The 10,366-nt window shown below is 36.5% G+C and overlaps 1 pseudogene; it reads left to right on the forward strand.

Moving 5' to 3' along the window:
• Positions 1-3,013: 3,013 nt before the first annotated feature.
• Positions 3,014-10,142, forward strand: LOC131025883 (RING-H2 finger protein ATL3-like; annotated as a pseudogene).
• The last annotated feature ends 224 nt before the right edge of the window (positions 10,143-10,366 follow it).

Consider the following 10,366-nt stretch of genomic DNA (forward strand, 5'->3'; position numbering starts at 1 on the left):
ATAACGTCAAAAAAATAGCTCACAAAGTCATCACATTAAACGGATCATCACTCGACATTACTCTAATCATCACTCTAGCTTAATCCTCTATATCGACTCTATCTCTCGCACTTCGTCTCAACTCGAGAACAATTAACATCTCCATCTCAACTCTAGCATCATTCTCAATTCTCTTAACATCTCTATTTCACTCATATTACCATCCATCGATATCTTCCTCTCGATTTTATTAAGCTAGTCTTTAACTCTCAAGGTTCTCAATGGTATTTTGATGCTACTTCAAGGTAATATCATCAAGGGTTCTCTCCTTCTCTTCCTCGACTCTATGTCAAACTCATTATTCATATTTTCTTAATAGAACAGTCAATCTCTGATAACTCGGTATCCGGTAATGCTATTCCCGGTAGTCGGAAGTAGAATAAAATCTCGACTCGTTCCTCAAATCTCATCACTCTGACTCCATCCTTGGTTTGCCTACTCATAACTCTATTTAATAGAAAACCTGTCTTATCTGGTCATGAAAGAAAATAATCTCGCATCTCGACATCGCAGTATTCTCAATAGTGTTAAAACACTATCTCCCAACATAAGGAAAAGTATGGGGTGTTACATAAGTTCACACATAGACATATCACAAACAAACATCATTCTCCACTGACTCAATTTAAAAACTTTACCAGCCTCGGTACAGAACTCCAATGGAGTTGTGACCTATACCATTAGAAACCTCTTTGAGTCTAGTTTCATTCAAAAAAAAAAGTAGGATGAAAAACTCCAAGTAGATTAGGAGAAATGACTGTTTTCCTACACAGTCTACCATATTTGGCAGTTTTGAGCAATTGAAAGTTTCAATTTTTGAAAAATAGTAAACGTTTCCAAAAAGGCTTGAAATTTTATCAGTATGCTCAAGACTCTCATGTATACCTCTCATAAAAGTTTCATGGTATTTAGGTAACAATAACCCATCGAAAACAGTAGGTCAGTGGCGTCTCCAAAATAACTCCCAACTTGATCATAAAAGCAAAAATCTCAACTCCAAACTTCTTCGATGAAAAATTCTCAAAAATTTTAAAATAAACTCTTATAACACCCAAAAACATAAATACATAACCATTTGACTCATCATAACCCAAACTTGACTTTTCTCTTTCACATCATACTAAAATCTCAAACGAAAGTTTCAAAGAACGAAACATTTCATCTCTCATTACATATTCATGCTCAATTATACTCAATAACTCATATTTCCCCTCCATTAGTCACGATTTCCCAGTTTAATTATTCTTAATTAAGTCTGGTCGTGACAAATCGTCTGTGGATGTACGCGAGATACAATGATCGTTCTGCATTTGAAACAGGACTTCAGGGTTTCCTTGAGTATGCAATAAGTCAAACGGCTTACATAGATGGAGTAGGTAACATTAGGTGTCCGTGTAGGAAGTGTAAGAACAAGGCCTTTTTATCTGTGCCTACAGTTAAAGAACATGTTAATAGGCATGGGTTTCTCCATAATTACACAACCTGGGTTTATCACGGGGAAGCACCAGTGTACATGCCGCCAGAACATACTACAATGGATGATGATGATGGGTCATACAGTAACTACCAAAGGATGGTGTATGATCATGTTGGACCTAGTAATTACCAAGATCCTCCAAATCTCGAGTAGCCGCCCAATTTTGATGCTCAACAGATTTATGACATGTTGAACGCAACTGATAATCCATTGTACCCTTCCTGTGTCACTTACTCACAGTTATCCTTTATGACATAATTCATGAGCATAAAGGTTGAAAATCACATGTCGGATAGATGTTGACGACTTCTATAGTACGAAGAGAAATCTGCGCAGTTTTAGTTTGCCTATAGAGAAGATCGATTGTTGTATTTATAATTGCATGATGTATTGGGGAGACGATAGTGAGTTGCACAGTTGTAAATTCTGATGAGCTTGTTGATGAGAATGATGATCCTAATGAACTCTTAATATTCAAACATTTCGGACGTCCAATTGGCCGAAAGACAAAGAGATACATGGAGCAAAAAGAATACATTGCTGCGCATATGTATATATTTTGAGAGGTTACAGACACATATGTCAAGTGAGTTTACTCGTTCAATTTATGTCTATAAATATTATTCGTACGTAGGTAGTAACACATAACTTTTTCTTTCAATTCAAGGGTCTTCAAGGAGGAAATGTGATATGCAAATCCTTTAATCACCTTAGCAGAGTTAGATACTTTGTACGATAGCGATTTTTCTGGGTGGTTTAACTATTATGTAAGAGACGACTTATTTATGATAAATATACATTTACTTCACTAAAACTGGCTTGCAAACTTAAATTATTATGTGTAACAGGTGAGTCGTCCTTCTAACAGTGATTTGAACCCATATATTAAGTCGCTTGCAGCTGGGCCCTTAACTGAGATTGATGGAGCCACTGGGCATCTCAGCCAACTGCTCAGGAGCTAAGAGAATTCAGAACCCAGGCGGGTACAGTTGGAAGTTGACTCCGCCAATGGTGAAGGACGTGTATTTTGAGGAATTTAATGTAATTGACTTTCTGGTACATATAAATTTATCATTATATATTGTTAAAATGTTATATATTAATTTAACCATTTTTTTCAACAAAAAGAATATGTTTGAGCGCCTGAGGATGAGCGTGGTGTGAAGAAGATGTGGGAGAAAAATGCCCGCAAAAGGTACGGTACCATGAGCGAGTTGAAGAGTCGCCTCAGGGAGAAGACATATATATATATATATATATATATATATCAAAAATAATAACTTATTTATCTTATATACATCCATGAACAAAGCTTGGATAGTAGACTCCCCCCGACTGCACATAACTATAGCACTTTCCTCCGCCTCCACACACGCTCGGATGGAAGTTATGTGACAGAGAGGGATGCCAGACTTGATGTAAGTATTTAAGTTTAATCAAATATTAGTAATACATAGTGAAATGTATTTATATTCTAACAATTATGCATTGTTATGTATGAACGAGATAGGACGAGAGGACCAGCTGAACAAGATCTACTTAGAGATTGTACATCCCAACAGGTCACGGCTGTACGGCACTGGAAGTGCCGGTGTGAGCCAGGTTAGTAGGGGTCTACTAACAGCACAGACACTTCTGGGATGTCTCAGCAGATGTATGAGACACGGATCTCCACGCTGGAGGAGCGGCTAGCTGAAGAACTAGCAGCACGTCAAGCCCTCGAGGAGCGGATGGCTATGTTTGAGCGGTATATGAGGCAGTCGGGTCCTCGATCCCCTACTCATTAGGTCTCCGATCCCCGATCCATCGTCCTGACTTCTATGTATTTATATTTTGTTGAACTATTTATTTCATTTTTTGGAACAACATTACACTTGCATTTTGTTTTTATATTTATGTTTTGTTCAACTATGTACTCCCTCCGTCCCATAAATAATGGTCTGTTTTCCTTTTTGGGTTGTCCCACATATAATGGCCTGTTTCCTTTTTGGGCTATAATTAACACATAATTAAAACTTTTAATTAAGGCCAACAAAACCCTAATCATTTCCCACATCCACCAAATCTGCTTCTTTCTCTCTCTCACTCTCGTCAAAAATCTGCTTCTCTCTCTCTCTATATCTCTACTCCACCGTCTGCCACCGCTTCCATCATCTCCCACCGCCTCCACCACCGACCGCCTCCACCATCTCTGCGGAAGCAAACAATCCGGCGTCGTTCCCCTTCTCCTTGCTCTCCTCCTCTTCCTCTTCGTCGGCTCCCTTTCCGCGGCCATGGCCGACGACGGGGGCCCCTGTAGCACCAATCGCCGCTGCGGATCTGTCAGGAAGGTCGGGCGCGGCTCGGGCCGGACTGATATCGGACCGGGTGGTGGTCGAATCAACGCGTGGAGACGGATTTGCTCCGGCCTCACCCTTGGCTGCGACTTCACCGGTGCAAAATCCATGTTAGGATTTCTGAAAATTCTAGGGTTGCCCCTGATTCGATTTCTGTTTTCTCTTACTTCAATTCATGTTCTTAACTTTGAATTAAATTCTATGAACAATTTGGTGTTGGAATTTTTTTGTGTTGCAATCTGATTTTGGAGCTGAATTCAGTCAGGGAGAATTAAATTCCATGAACAATTTGGTGTTGGAATTTTTTTGTGTTGCAATTTGATTTTGGAGTTGAATTCAGTCAGGGAACCAAAAATTTGGGCAAAATATAAAAAATTCGGTTCTTTTTTAGTTGTTGGCAGATTTGATTTGGGTGCTTTTTTTAATTGTTGGCAAATTTGAATTCAATGTTTTTTTAATGGTTATAATTACTTTTACTAATTGAATGCTAAATAAATGGATCACCATTTAACACCTTAATTCATCATTTCTTAATCTACGTGCCCAAAAGAAACGTGCCATTATTTCTGGGACGGAGGGAGTATTTCATATTTTGGAATAACATTGCACTTACCTATGCAACGTATGAAATTGAGTTAGATTGAATTCAACGTATGCAATTGAGTTCAAAATACATTACAAATACCAAATTAAAATACTTATGGGGTATAAGCTAGATTGATTTTTTTTTTAAATAATAATAATAATAATAATAATAATAATAATAATAATAATAATAAGAATAATAATAATAAATTAATAAATAAATATTTTTTCGAAATAAAAATACGGATGGAAACGAGACTGATCCGTAATTTACAACATCTCTTGGATACCATCTCGGCATATTCTAAAGTTATGAATGTATGATATTGTATATTGAAATAGAGTTTAAATAAATTAATAGGTACTAGATATATCAATAATACGAGTGTTCTGTATTGGTGACCACTCGAAAGGAACTTCAAGGTTAAGCGTGCTTGACTTAGAGCACAACTAATTAAGATGGGTGACCTACTGGAAAATTCGTCTAACGTATGTAATTAAGTTAAAAATATAGTATAAATACGGAAATACTTCTGGGGTATAAATAAATAAATAAAATTTCTTAAAAAATTTACCGGTGGCGGCCGCCGTCGGTAATATACGGCGAGAGGCCACCGCCGTCCGACGACAACATGTCGCCGGTGATCACCAGCGGCGGCGGCCATTCGTAGCATCTGGCAATAGCGTCACTGCCGTTCCGATCAATATTACTAGCGGCGGGAGCGCCGCCGCCGGCAAAGTTCAAGCAAAAGACAGCCGCTCGCCGATGACCTTTAGCGGCGGCGCCACCACCGTTAATTACCGGCGGCCGCCTGTATTGGAGTCACCGACGAGTGAAATACCGGCGATGAGCCGCTGCCAGTATTGCCGTCGTTCTCATGTTTTCCGGCGGTAAGGGTGGGCGAGCATGGGCGGGCCCATAATTTTTGGGGGCCTAAAAATTTTTATATACTCTTATGTATACTATTATTATTAGGGGCCCATTTTTTATGTATATTACTAGCACTAAAAAAATTAAACCCTAAAAAATTACATCCCAAAAAAATTTTGGAGCCCAAAAAAATTACATCCCTATATATTTTTGGATAATAGCGTGATTGCGTGAAAATCATAGTCGCACGTGCATTACATACAAAAAAGATGTGAAATCATGTTAAGAAATCGAAATAGACATCTACTGATTTTTTTATAATTACTAATGTTATAATTACTAATATTTTTTTTTAAAATGTGAAATGTTATAATGTGACTTAAAAAACGTTATCTTATGTTTTTATGATGGTGGATAGGGGCCCATTTTTATCGTTTCACCCTGGGCCCATTTTCGGTCAGAAACGGCCTTGGGTATATGGGTGATTACCGATGGCAATTGCTGTCGGTAATTCGCGTGTTTTTTGTAGTGTTAATACTCCCTCCGTCCTTATAAAAAGTAATCATTTGTAAATGGCACGGGTTTTAATAAACTAGTTTAATGTGTTGCGAGTGGAGTAAGGATTTCACTTTGTTGTGAGTGAAAAAGTTATTAAAAATAGATTAAATACATTTTATGAGAACGAACGAAAATAAAAAAATTAAATGCATTTTATGAGACGAAGGGAGTACTATATTGGTGAATAGGTTAAGGATGGCCCGATGGAGTGGAGGATCCATTTGAATCCGTTGTCCCGTACAAATACGAAGATGAAGATGACGACAAAACAAAAAGAGAGGATAGAAAAATATCTTGGAGCCATAAATGTGACTGAAAAATGGAGACCCATAAGCAATTAAATCCTAGCTTAGCTGCTAGTCAGCATGAGCACACAGATAAGGTGAACATTCAGGTAACGGCGCCTGGTTTTATAGATCTCATGCATTTATTTTTCAGGATACTCAATTTATTTTTTCCTACTACAAATAAAACCATTCACATAGGCGTATGGGTGGGTCATGGGTGCTACTCCATCCCAAGCGTAAACATAAGTTATATTGTCTACTAACACATTACATTTAAATATAATCAAGAAGTTGTTAAAGAGAAGTTCGCTTCAAAAAAAAAAAATTTGTTAAAAGAGAAGTAGTGATTACTGGTAAGGTAATTAATTTGCTTGATTTTCATTATGAGTTTGAAGTAATCGGCACTTTCAACCTGAATAAGTACTTGAGATATATTATTGTTTGTTTATTCTGTGTCAAAGAATACAAATCTCAATAGAATACACCAAATTGAGTCAGAAACTTTCGATTCATTGGGGAACAAGATTTTTTGTAGGAGTGAGTTGCGCCACACTTTGATTGGTTCGTATTAAATTATTTAATCAATTATATACTAGAAAGATAATTTTTAATTTAAAACTAATTTTAAATCAATTTTAAAATTTTGTGATTATAATAAAATTAAAGGATTATTTGTATATTATATTTTTCTTCTTTTTATTTTTCTCTTTTTCTTCGTATTTTTATATTTTATGTTTCATTTCTTTTATAAAATTATGAAATTCGACTAATTATAAAATACATAATTATAAAATACATCATGCATATTAAATTAAAGATCAAGACAAGGGCTTTAATTTAATATATTTATGTAAATATTAGATTTAAAATATGCAGATCCGATCATCTACCCACCGTGGGCAAGCAATAACGTGTTCACCACTGATGTGACAATTTTAACTAGGAAAGAGAATTAATAAATCTTACTCTAATTAAAATTATCTTACTATAATTATAATTGTCACATCATGGTGGGCACATTATGTAAGCCCACGGTGGGTAAGTGATCGTTTCTGTTAAAATATAAAAGGTATATACTCTCTTTGTCTTGGAAATATAGTCATAATTTTCTTTTTTGGGCGTCCACATAAAATAGTCCTAATCTATTTATGGACATTAACCCACAATATATTACCGTCCATATATTAACTTATTTACTTATTCTATCACATGGTGGGACCCTCTCTCCACTCATATAGAATACAATTAATTATCAATATTAACACTACTGATGAGGGGTAATATCCTCATCAGCGCAGGATCCGACATACACTTTATATTTCATTAACATGTATTATTACTACTATTGTTATTATTATCTTTGATAATGATTACGGCACAAATCGGAAGACTAACAGCGCAGGTAAAAGAATAAAGGCCATCTCAAGGATGGCACAAGTTAACAAACCAGCGCAGCCCACTCACCATCTGCGCTGACACCATATGACACCTGCACAGGGAAAACACCAATGCAGTTCACCAAAGACGATCAACGTAGTTCAAGTGCCTGCGCAGGCTTGTTGAGGCTACCTGCGCAGCCAAAACCCCTGTGCGACCATCTAGAGACAACAGTGCAAGAAAGAACTCCAACTATATTCTGATAAAGGTGAAAGCAGCAAGGCCGTTAGAGCAAGGACAATCATCTGTGACAACGACACCGAGAGTACGCCACGTATGTTGAACACGTGCTAGTGTAGAAAAGACGATCATGTCCCTTTACCTTTGTTCCTTATAAATACCACGCCTGTAATAGAATAGAGGATCGGATTCTTAAGCTATCTTCACTACACATTTGTATTCCAGAGAGTTCTTGTGTTAAAGGAAAGTTACTTATTGAAGAAGACATACATATCTTTGGGATTTTGACACTTCAGGTCTCTCAATCTTATACTCATTTACTAGTTCTCTAGGATGTTGATGAATCTATACCTTCATCAACTACTTTTATGGTGGAATCATTTATCCACTCATAACATACTTAACCACGTTTATTAAAACTCATAGCACTCCCTTCTAGAATTATTTTTAAAGGACGGGAGAGTATTTGTTTAACAATTAAAACTTAAAAATAATTATCTCTCACCTCTTCTCTTTCTTTGAATAAGTCCATTTTGTAATTCTTTTTTATTTTTATTTTTATCTTTTTTGTTCTTTTTAACTTAATTTCTTTTCTCTTTTTTACGTTTTTATAGGATCAATTTTTTATTATTGTAAATTCTTTTTTATTTTTTTTATATTTATAAGTTTTTATTTATATGATAACTAAATTAGTATGTATTTTATATTTAAAAAGAAATATAAAAATATTTTTTGTGCATTGCACGGAGTGCAAATGCTAATTTTTACTTAAAATAAAACTTTGATGACTGAAAATTAGTCATGTGTAAATAGAGTTGTATTAAATAATGTATAAATATACATTAAAATATTTAAATGTTATTTAACATTAATTAACATTTAACAAGCTTGTATTTAATTTAGGCAAATTCTCATGTACATCCGTTCGCACCATGTGGATGGATGTAGATATAAATAAAATAAATGCGACAAATAACTAGTAGACCATCTAACTCAGTTGGTAGACCACGTGGTTTTTAAACATGGTTATGGGCTTGATTCCCATAAGTAGTATTTTCACCAATTCTTCAGCGATGTTCGGTCGATGTGGCTCACCCTGTGAGATTTTTTAAAAGTTTTAATGTTTATTATTATTATTATTATTATTATTATTGTTGTTGTTGTTGTTGTTATTGCCCATACTCTTCTTAGCTCATTCAAAAATATCACGTGCATGCATTGAAATTGTCATTTGCATTCTGTAAAAGTGTCATTTGTAATATATCATTTATTTTTAGATAAAATATCATTTGATTTTAAAAAAATATTATTTGTAAAATATCGTTTGCATACATTAAAAGTATAATTTCATTTTATTAAAAGTGTCACTTGTAATATATCATTTATTTTTATAAAAAGTTTCATTTGATTTTATAAAAAAAATATCATTTACGAAGTATTATTTGCATTAATTAAAGGGTTAAGTATCAAATAAGCTCCTATCATAGTGGCTCTTCTCACGTTTAGCTCCCTATAGTCGAAGTTGGGCCAACTAAACCCTCATACTACCTAAAATCGAATAATCGGGCCCTCTGCCCTAACGGGGAGTTAACACCGTTAACTATTTTATAATTATTTTTTTATTTTGTAGGTGGTGGTGGGACCCACGCCTTCTTCTTCGACAAGGTCGCCGGAAAATTCGACGACACGGGGGTGATACAGGGAAGATAATGGTGGTCGCAATAGTCCTCCTCTTCTTCGACGTCATGTCCGTCTTCTGCCTCCACCTCTACGCCAAATGGTTTTGGTACCGCCGCCAAGACACCACCTCCACCACCGCCACGAGGCGCTGCCGCCTCCTTGAATTCGCACTGCCGCCCCTTGCCCTGCGCCGCGGGCTGAAGCCATCACTCCTCAAAACCATACCCGTGATAATGTTTGATTGGGATTGGAATGCGCTGTGTGTCTGTGTGAAATTTGCCCTCTCTGCAGAAACCCTATGTCGAATTCGACTAATTCCACCTCTAATCCCTCGTTAGAGGCTGCAATTGAAGCTCCAATTGGGGAGGGAAATGTGAATGCGGTTGCAATTGAGATACCTAATTTCTCAACCAATGTGTTGATTTGGGGGAATGAGAGTCAAGTTAGCACCTTTGGCCCATGTGGTGAAGAGGACCATCACCAAGGCAATGAAACATCATCTTCGTCTTCGTCTGCAATGGCCTCCTCGAGTGGTAGGCCGAAGGAGGTGGAGGAAGACAAGCAGAAATCCGCGGTGCCGACGAGGCTGAGGACTGAAGAGGCTGCTGAGTGGGAATAGAAGGGTTTTCGGCGAGTTTCTGGCGACCTTGCCGAAGAAGAAGGCATGGGTCCCACCACCACCTGCACAATAAAAATAAAAAATAAAATAGTTAACGGTGTTAACTCCCCGTTAGGGCAGAGGGCCCGATTGTTCGATTTTAGGTAGTATCAGGGTTTAGTTGGCCCAACTTCGACTATAGGGAGCTAAACGTGATAAGGGCCACTATGATAGGGGCTTATTTGATACTTAATAATTAAGTATCATTTTCTATCATTTGTTTTTATAAAAATAAATGATACATTATAAATAACACAA

The sequence above is a fragment of the Salvia miltiorrhiza genome, chromosome 5, assembly GCF_028751815.1.
Source record: "Salvia miltiorrhiza cultivar Shanhuang (shh) chromosome 5, IMPLAD_Smil_shh, whole genome shotgun sequence".
Classification (NCBI taxonomy): domain Eukaryota; kingdom Viridiplantae; phylum Streptophyta; class Magnoliopsida; order Lamiales; family Lamiaceae; genus Salvia; species Salvia miltiorrhiza.